The sequence below is a fragment of the Citrus sinensis genome, chromosome 6 (assembly GCF_022201045.2).
Source record: "Citrus sinensis cultivar Valencia sweet orange chromosome 6, DVS_A1.0, whole genome shotgun sequence".
Lineage (NCBI taxonomy): Eukaryota > Viridiplantae > Streptophyta > Magnoliopsida > Sapindales > Rutaceae > Citrus > Citrus sinensis.
In genome coordinates, this window is record NC_068561.1 from 7,162,780 (window position 1) to 7,172,220 (window position 9,441).

At 37.1% G+C, this 9,441-nt stretch overlaps 1 non-coding gene across 1 annotated transcript; it reads left to right on the top strand.

Moving 5' to 3' along the window:
- Positions 1-8,932: 8,932 nt before the first annotated feature.
- On the top strand, positions 8,933-9,036 carry LOC127903154 (small nucleolar RNA R71). Its single transcript, XR_008055874.1, has one exon. It is a non-coding gene; the product is annotated as a small nucleolar RNA R71 (small nucleolar RNA).
- The last annotated feature ends 405 nt before the right edge of the window (positions 9,037-9,441 follow it).

Here is a 9,441-nt window from a genome sequence, read left to right on the forward strand (position 1 = left end):
TGACTGTAATGCCCCGAAAATACATAAATTACCTAATTAAAATAAAACACACGTAATTAAATCACAAGAATGTTAAATACATAAAAGTAAGGGTTGTTAGTAAGACTTGAAATGTAAAATGACAGTTTTCTCCTTTATAAATATGCATTTTTTAACACTAAACACACCCCCCAACCAGCTTATTGCTAGTCCCTAGCAAATAAAGCGAAAACAAAATTCAAATTCAAATTTTTTTTTAATTTTTAGAAACACTCATGTTTATTCAATCAGATTAATGATAGCAATCAAATAAAAGTATAAGCATTATCTCCAGTCTAAAGCAACATCACACCCATATTAACCATCCACATGAATTAGCCCAGTAGACTTTGTTATATCTGCTTTCAAGAATGACATATCAAACCCCAAAATCTCACTGGAAGTGGTGACACTCTCACAATTAAATAAATCCACTAAAAATAGTCACTCCAATGAATGGTAATTGAGAGAAAAAATAATAAAGAAGTGATATCACATGCTCTCACCAGGATAAAATAAATATGCCCTCAGCTTAGAAATAATATGATCTCAAGTCAAACAAAAATGCTAGTCAACCCACCTTATTTATCCTTTTTTTTTATTATGCATCACTACATCTTTTTAGCCCATATAACTAGCTTCTACTTCAAACTATAGTTCCCTAAAATCAAAAAGGACTTTTATTAGGACGTAATGTAGGCTAGGGACATGGCTAACAAAGAAGGGAAATAAGGAAAACAAAGTGTATGTTCGAGAAAAATGCAGAGAAATTTTTTTTTTTTTGAAAGTTGCAAGGTGGATTTCACCTATTATTTTTATTTTTATTCTTTTGAAACAACAACTTTTGTTTTTTATTTTTATTTTTGGCATAACTTCACTGAACAAAATAATTATTTGCATTTTGCTCAAACATAAATAGGTGATGGAACTTATAAGACATCGGGTAATACTCCAAATCGGAGTGGGTCAAGATGATAAGTTGACAAAGAAAAGATTTTTTTTTTTTAAAGGCTCAAAAGGGTTAACTATGGATATTTAATAAAAGGGATGGCTAGAAAGGCTCAAACAGATCAAAGATGGTCTTTCCATCGTCTTTTAGGGCTCTAAATAATCATCCATATCTACTAGTTAGATGGGCCTCTTAATGTAACAACACACATTTTTTTCTCTTTTTTTTCTTTTTTTTATTTTACAATTTTTTTTAAGGGTTAACTCAAAAGCAATTTAGAGATCGTGTGTAAAATAATAAACTGCTAAGCTGTATAAAGAGTGGGCAAAAGGGTTATTCTCCAAGAAAAATAATAGGTTCAAAAACTCACTTGGTACTTATTATGACATGTTCATTCCTTCAAGCAACTCACATTTGTCTCCGACATCAACATGTAGAGTAGCAAACATAACGTAACATCACTTAAGACCAAAGATAATACAAATATTAAAATTTGAAATTAATCATGTCATCCAATGTTAAAACAAATCACACAATTTTTTTTTTCAAACAACATTCTACCCCCCAACCTATTTTAAGCATGAAAGGAAAATATGCATGCAGAAATGTGAAAATGATGCATAAAAACTAATTAGAAAAGTTACACGTAAAATGATAGAAAACGAAAATGGTTTTTTTTTTTTTTAAGAAGATGCGTTTCTAGAGGCACTACACTCCATATTCAGCCATCTTCGACTCAAAAGTTGGAAAATGTATATTTATAGAGGAGAAATTAAAAAGAAGAAGAAAATGAACATCAAAACTTAATAAAGAAAAAGAAAATTTTTTTGTTTTTTGTTTTTTTATTTTTTATTTTAATCAATGAAGATGCATTTCTAGAGTAACTACACTCCATATTCAGCCATCTTCAACACAAAAAGTTAGCAACAGTTAGTTTCTACAACAAAAAATTAGTAAAAACTTAACCAAGATTCCACAATTGTCGACTATTCCCTCCCCCCAACCAGAACGAAACATTGTCCTCAATGTTTGAAAGGAAAGAAGTAGAGTTTAGAAGACATCACCTGGGTTGTGCAACACAGAAGAAAATATTTACAGGCGGAGAGTTAAATCTAATTTGTACTTCTTACTGCTGCTACTGTTACCATCATTATTTGGTCGCTCCAACACAAAGGTCCAGGGGTTTGGCTCCGGTCTATAAGCTTGTAACAGATCAAGTAGCTCATTAGCAGTGTGAGCACAAATAAAGAGTTTTTTCACAATAGCGGGAATGAAATAGTTTTTTATTGCATGGTTAAGAAATGCGATAAAGCCATCATAAAAGTTATTGACATTTAACAAACCGATGGGTTTCTGGTGGATGTGGAGATGGGCCCAAGATGCTAGTGTGATAAGTGCCTCTAGTGTTGCAAGATCTCCTGGAAGGAAAATAAAAGCATCAGCATGATTAAGCATTTCAGTTATTCTTTCTTGCATACCTGAGACGACTAACTCTTCTCCAGTTGATGAGTCAGACGAACTACCCAATGGTTTTAGAACTCTTGGGATGATGCCTAACACTTGGCTGCCTCTGATAAAAGCTGCTTCTGAGACCATTTTTGATAAGCCTCGGTTACCTCCTCCATACACCAAGTGTAATTTTCTCTCTGCTATACTGCGACCAAGATCGATGGCTGCCTCAACGAACTCTTTATGTTTGCCATAGGTAAATCCAGAAAGTACACAAATGTTCTTAAATTGTCTATTTGGAGTAGCTACCATTGTGATACTTCTCAAAAAAATAAGTTGTGAGTGCTTGACAAAAAAAAATCACATTTAAGAGTCTTGGTGGCAGTGGGTCACAGTTGTGTATGAGGTAACATGTCAGTGTCAAATAACGCGTAAAGCACGTGGCTCGCGTGTCAAAAAAGAAATAGTAAAAAGGAAAAAGTAAACAGTAATAAGAAAAACGCAAACAGTAATAAAATTATTAAGGACAATAATACACACAATAAAACAATAGTGAAATAAAATAACAGTAAAGTGAAAGGATATTTACAGATAGTTGCGACTGTGGCTCACATCTTCCTCTGGTTTTACGTCCAGAAACGGCTTGAACGCCCTCTATGGGTCAAGGATAGGCTTCCTATCCAGTTTTCTTATAAACTGGCAAACAGGGTCGTTTATAGTCAGATTCCCAAGACTATATTGTACATGCTCTTTCTGGAATAATGGCCATAACTGGAAAATCGCTCCTTGCACATATCCACTGGGATGCGTTTCAAGAGATAAAAGGTTATCATCCAATGACTCCTTATTCAAGCCATCCCTAATGAATTGAATCTTATCTTCCCTGTTATCAGACACCATTCCTAAAGAACAGGGGTTTTTATTGTAACTCATTCTGGCACACTTATGACAAGCAACAGAAATTCTTCGAGCTCGTCGTTTTCTTGCATAATTTCCTTTACCACAACCAGGCATGTATGCAATAAATTTTGGAGGTAACTCACCTGCCGATCGTACTTTAGCCTCAATTAACCAACGGATATCAGCAGGTATGTTATTCCTCATGAGCAATCGCATGCGTTCGGACCGAGCTTTATAGATCGTAAGGAGGGCATTCTGAGGAAGTGAAGGGAATCGCTTGTAAAGCTTCGCTAGAGTCTCGTTTCTATCCATACCTTCGCCTCAGAATATCAGTTATTATGGGAAACTGAAGTAACCGACTTGATTGTCACGGAGTACCGTTATCCGCCACTTCACCGGGGTAACAAACTAAAGCACAGAAACAGAAAAATAAATTAAAACACACAAAGAAAATTAAAATCGTCCTCTTATTGAATTTACTTCAAGCTCCAACTGGATGTCGTAAACACTTCTCTCAATGTCTCTGAGTTAGCGTTCTAAACCCTCAACATAGGCTACTAACTCTGGTGGTTGTAGAGCTCAAATGCGTTGTGTTTTACAAAATTGAATCTGCCTTTTGAGGTGAGTTTTGACACGTTGAAGTGGTTTAAGAATGTTCAGGAGGAACGGTCTAAGTATAAGACTCATGATTAAAAATGATAAGAGAAAACTTAATGGTAAAATAAACACACTTATGCAAAAACAATTTCAATTAGCAAAAGAATAATATAAAGAAAGAAAGAAAAATCAAATCAACGAAAAGAAAAATCAATTCAAATCTGGTGGGTCACTCAAATTTATTTCAGTGTCTTCTCCATGTGGTTGGTATTCTGGATATGACTTTAATCTTTGACCATTAACTTTAAACGTGACACCGTTCTTTGGGTCCTTAATTTCAATTGCCCCATGTGGAAAAACAGTATGAACAATAAATGGGTCAGACCAACGAGAGCGTAACTTACCTGGGAATAGGTGCAAGCGAGAATTGAATAAAAGCACTTTCTGACCTGGAGTGAAAGATTTTCTCATAATTTGCTTGTCATGGAAGACTTTCATTCGTTGCTTGTAAATCTTGGCATTTTCGTACGCGTCATTGCGAATTTCTTCAAGTTCTGCCAGTTGTAATCTTCTTTCTGAGCTGGCTTGCTGCATGTCAAAATTGAATTTCTTGATGGCCCAATATGCACGATGCTCGAGTTCCACAGGTAGGTGGCAAGCTTTTTCATACACTAGCCTGTAGGGTGACATCCCAATCGGGGTCTTGAAAGCCGTTCTATATGCCCATAATGTATCATCAAGTCTTAATGACCAATCTTTTCTGTCTGGCCTCACCGTCTTTTCTAATATGTGCTTTATTTCTCGATTGGAGATCTCAACTTGGCCACTGGTTTGCGGATGATACGGAGTCGCCACTTTGTGTGTGATTGAATACTTTGTCAAAAGAGCTTTGAATGCTTTGTTACAAAAGTGGGCACCACCATCATTGATTATTGCTCGAGGGAATCCAAAGCGTGAAACAATATTGCCTTTCAAAAATGCTATCACCACCTTGTGATCATTGGTCCTACATGGAATTGCTTCTACCCATTTCGATACATAATCAACAGCAACCAATATGTATTGATGGCCAAAAGACGGGGGAAAGGGTCCCATGAAGTCGATACCCCATACGTCAAAAATCTCAACCACTAAAATTGGATTTAGTGGCATCATGTTCCTTCGTGTAATGCTCCCCATTCGTTGACACCTATCACATGAAGAACAGAAAGTGTAAGCATCTCGAAATATAGTTGGCCAATAGAAACCACATTGTAAAACTTTAGTCGCTGTTTTCTTAGCACTGAAATGGTCTCCACAAGCTTCTTCATGGCAGAATGAAAGGATATTCTGAATTTCACTTTTCGGGACACATCGTCTAACAATTTGATCCGCACAATACTTGAACAAATACGGGTTATCCCAAAAGAAATTCTTTATCTCTGCAAAGAATTTAGCCTTATCTTGCTTGGTCCAATGCTCTGGAAGTTTACCTGTAACAAGATAATTAACTATATTAGCATACCAAGGTAATACTTCCACACTCATTAATTGTTCATCTGGAAATGACTCATTTAATGGTAATGGCTTTGTAATTGTGTCAAAATGGAGACCAGAGAGGTGGTCCGCCACAACATTTTCTGTCCCTTTCTTATCTTTGAATTCCAAGTCAAATTCCTGCAAAAGTAACACCCAATGAATTAGTCTAGCTTTTGCATCTTTCTTTGTGAGAAGATATTTAAGAGCAGCATGATCTGTGAACACGATTATTTTACAACCAATGAGATAAGATCGAAAATTTTCTAATGCAAACACTACTGCTAGCATTTCTTTTTCAGTAGTTGAATAGTTCAACTGTGCATCATTCAATGTCATACTAGCATAGTAAATAACATGGGGAATTCGATCAACTCTTTGTCCTAATACTGCTCCTACTGCATAATCAGATGCATCACACATGAGTTCAAATGGTGAGTTCCAGTTCGGGGGCTGAATGATGGGTGATGATGTCAACAAATGCTTTAATTTTTCAAACGCAACAAGACATGAATCATCAAAGACAAAAGGTACATCCTTAGCAAGTAGATTGCATAAGGGTCTAGAAACTTTGCTAAAATCTTTAATGAAACGTCTATAAAAACCAGCATGCCCAAGGAAAGATCTTACTTCTCTGACTGTTTTGGGTGAAGGAAGATTAGAAATGAGATCTACCTTGGCTTTGTCAACCTCAATACCTTTGCTCGAAATGATGTGACCGAGAACAATACCTTGTTTTACCATAAAATGGCATTTCTCCCAATTTAATACCAAATTCTTCTCGATACACCTCTGCAGAACTAGTGTTAGATGATGTAAGCATTGATCAAATGAATTACCAAAGACAGAAAAGTCATCCATAAAGACTTCAAGGAATCGTTCAACCATATTAGAAAAAATACTTAACATGTATCGTTGAAATGTAGCAGGTGCATTACATAATCCAAATGGCATTCTCCTATATGCAAATGTGCCAAAAGGGCAAGTGAAAGTAGTTTTCTCTTGATCTTTTGGTGCTATGGGAATCTGATTATATCCTGAGTAGCCATCTAGAAAGCAATAAAATTCATGGCCTGCTAATCTATCAAGCATTTGATCAATAAATGGTAAAGGAAAATGGTCTTTGCGTGTGACAGAATTCAATTTTTTGTAATCAATGCATACACGCCATCCTGTAGTTACTCTAGTGGGTATCAATTCATTATCAGCATTGGTAACTACTGTGACTCCTGACTTTTTGGGGACAACTTGCACAGGACTGACCCATGAACTATCAGAAATTAGGTAAATGATACCTGCATCTAATAGCTTAAGGACTTCAGTTCTAACAACTTCTTTCATGTTAGGATTTAACCGACGTTGCATCTCCCTAGTAGATTTAGCATTTTCATCGAGGTGAATGTAATGCATGCAGTCTACTGGATTTATACCTTTTATATCTGCTATGGTCCATCCTAATGCTCCTTTGTGCTCTTTTAAACATCCAACAACTTACCTTTTTGTTCGTCATTTAGGGATGATGAGATGATTACCGGCAGAGTACTTTCTTCTCCCAAAAATGCATATTCCAGAGTGCTGGGCAATGGTTTGAGCTCGAGTTTCGGTGGTGATTCTGATGATGGGATGAGTTTCTTCTCTGATGGTGCTAGTTGCTCAACTCTTGACTTCCATTTATTAGTGTCCATAGATGGTGCTGAGTCAAGCAGGGCGTTGACCTCATTGACCGATCTGTCAATATCAAAATCCAAATCAAAGTGAGTTAAACATGTTTGTAAAGGATCATCACTAAGGTTTGAAAGAAAAGTGTCATTAACTAATGCTTCAATTAAATCCACATCAACAATTCCATCATCTGCACTGTGAGGTTGTTTAGCAATGTTGAAAATGTTTAGCTCCATAGTCATGTTGCCGAAGGACAACCGTATATTTCCAGTCCTGCATTGAATGTGAGCATCCGCAGTTGCCAAGAAAGGTCGGCCTAGAATAATGGGGATGTGCTTCCTTGAATCCTGTATTGGTTGAGTGTCAATTACAATGAAATCAACAGGAAAATAAAACTTGTCTACCTGGATAAGCACGTCCTCCACAATACCACAAGGTATTTTCGTGGACCGATCTGTAAGTTGTAACACTACTGGAGTTGGGTGTAATTCTCCCAATCCAAGTTTCACAAATACTGAATAAGGCAACAAATTTACACTAGCTCCTAAATCCAACAAAGCATTCTCAATTGTGTGGTTCCCTATACTACATGAGATAGTGGGGGAGCCTGAGTCTTTGCATTTTAAAGGAATTTTATGTTGGAGTATAGAACTAACGTTTTCTGTTAAAAATGCCTTCTTTTGAACATGCATGTTTCTCTTTTTAGTACACAGGTCTTTAAGAAACTTGGCATAAGATGGAACTTGTTTAATAGCATCAAGCAAAGGGATGTTAACACTTACCTGTTTAAAGATTTCGAGAATCTCACCTGTGGATTTTCCCTTCTTGCCTTTAGCTAACCTCTGGGGGAATGGAGCTTTGGGAACGTATTCTCGTGGGTTGGTTTCTTCTTTCTCCTCCGGTGATGAGTCATCAACACTCACAGGTACAATTTGATTTTCTTTTGTTACCGGCATCTCCACTTTGTTGTCGACTTCTTTTCCTTTTCGCAAGGTCATGACTGCTTTGACCTCTCCATGCTGCTGTGGTGAACTGGTACTTGCTTCATGTACTCTTTTAGGATTAGGCACTGGTTGACTTGGAAATTTGCCTTTCTCAACAGTCATTGCCAATGTCTGAACTGAAGAAGCAAGTTGTCCCACCATATTTTCGAGGCTTGAAACTGATTGGGCTTATGAGTTGAAACCTGCTCTCAACTCATTTCGTAGTCCATCAATGGTGCGGTTTTGTTGCTCAATCATAGAGTGAGTAAGATTCTTGAGATTCTGGAATGAATCCTCCCATGGTCTAGGTTGAGAGTGGTTCTGGTTCTGATTGTATGGTCTAAATAGTGGCTGAGAGGCTTGAGGAACTTGAGGAATTTGTTGCATTGGTGGAGCTGGAGCTGCTGGTCCATTCTGTTGGAGTCCTTGAGACCATGAAAAATTGGGGTGGTCTCTCCATCCAGGATTATATGTGTTGGAGTATGGGTTGTAATTTGATGGCTTTCTCATTACACCTATGGCATTGGCTTGATCTGAGTATGAGTCATGGTCATGTGGTTCTGTTGATTTAGCAGTCGATAACGATGCTATTTGTCGAGCAAGACCTTCAACCATCTCCTTGACTTCTTTGATTCCCGAAGTTGACTCGCCAATTTGAACCTCATTTACTCCTTTAATTCTTCTAGTATTCCTGAGTGATCGACTCCGTTGTTGGGAATTATCCGCTTGTCGCTGGAAGAATTCCCAAATCTCGGATGCACTTTTTGACATTAGCTCTCCTCCACTTGTCGCCATTAGCCATTCTTGCACATTTGGCAATAATCCCTCCAAAAAGTATTGGCATTGGTGCCATTTCTCGTACCCATGATGTGGACACTTCAAGAGTAGCCCATTGAATCGCTCCCACGTTTCGAAAAACTGCTCGTCATCTCTCTGGGTAAACTCCGAGATTTCCCTGCGAATAGCATTGGTTTTATGCACTGGGAAATATTTATTTTTGTTACCATTTGTTCCCATGATGCAATGCTATTAGCAGGTAATGTATTAAGCCATGAACGAGCTCTATCTTTTAAAGAAAATGGGAATAATCTGAGTTTAACATCATCGTCTGAAAAATTCTCGTATTTAAAAGTTTGACAAATAGCATGAAAATCATTCATATGATTATATGGGTCCTCATTTTCTAAACCATAGAATGTGGGGAGACAATTTAGCACACTAGGTTTTAGTTCAAAGCTCCTAGCAGCTACATTTGGGTATCTTATGCATGATGTGCTCAAATTAGCTAAAGGACTGAAGCAGTCCTTAAATGGCCTCTCCTGTGGTTGCAAATCCATTTCAAATTTATTTTTAATGTGCTTTTGTGTG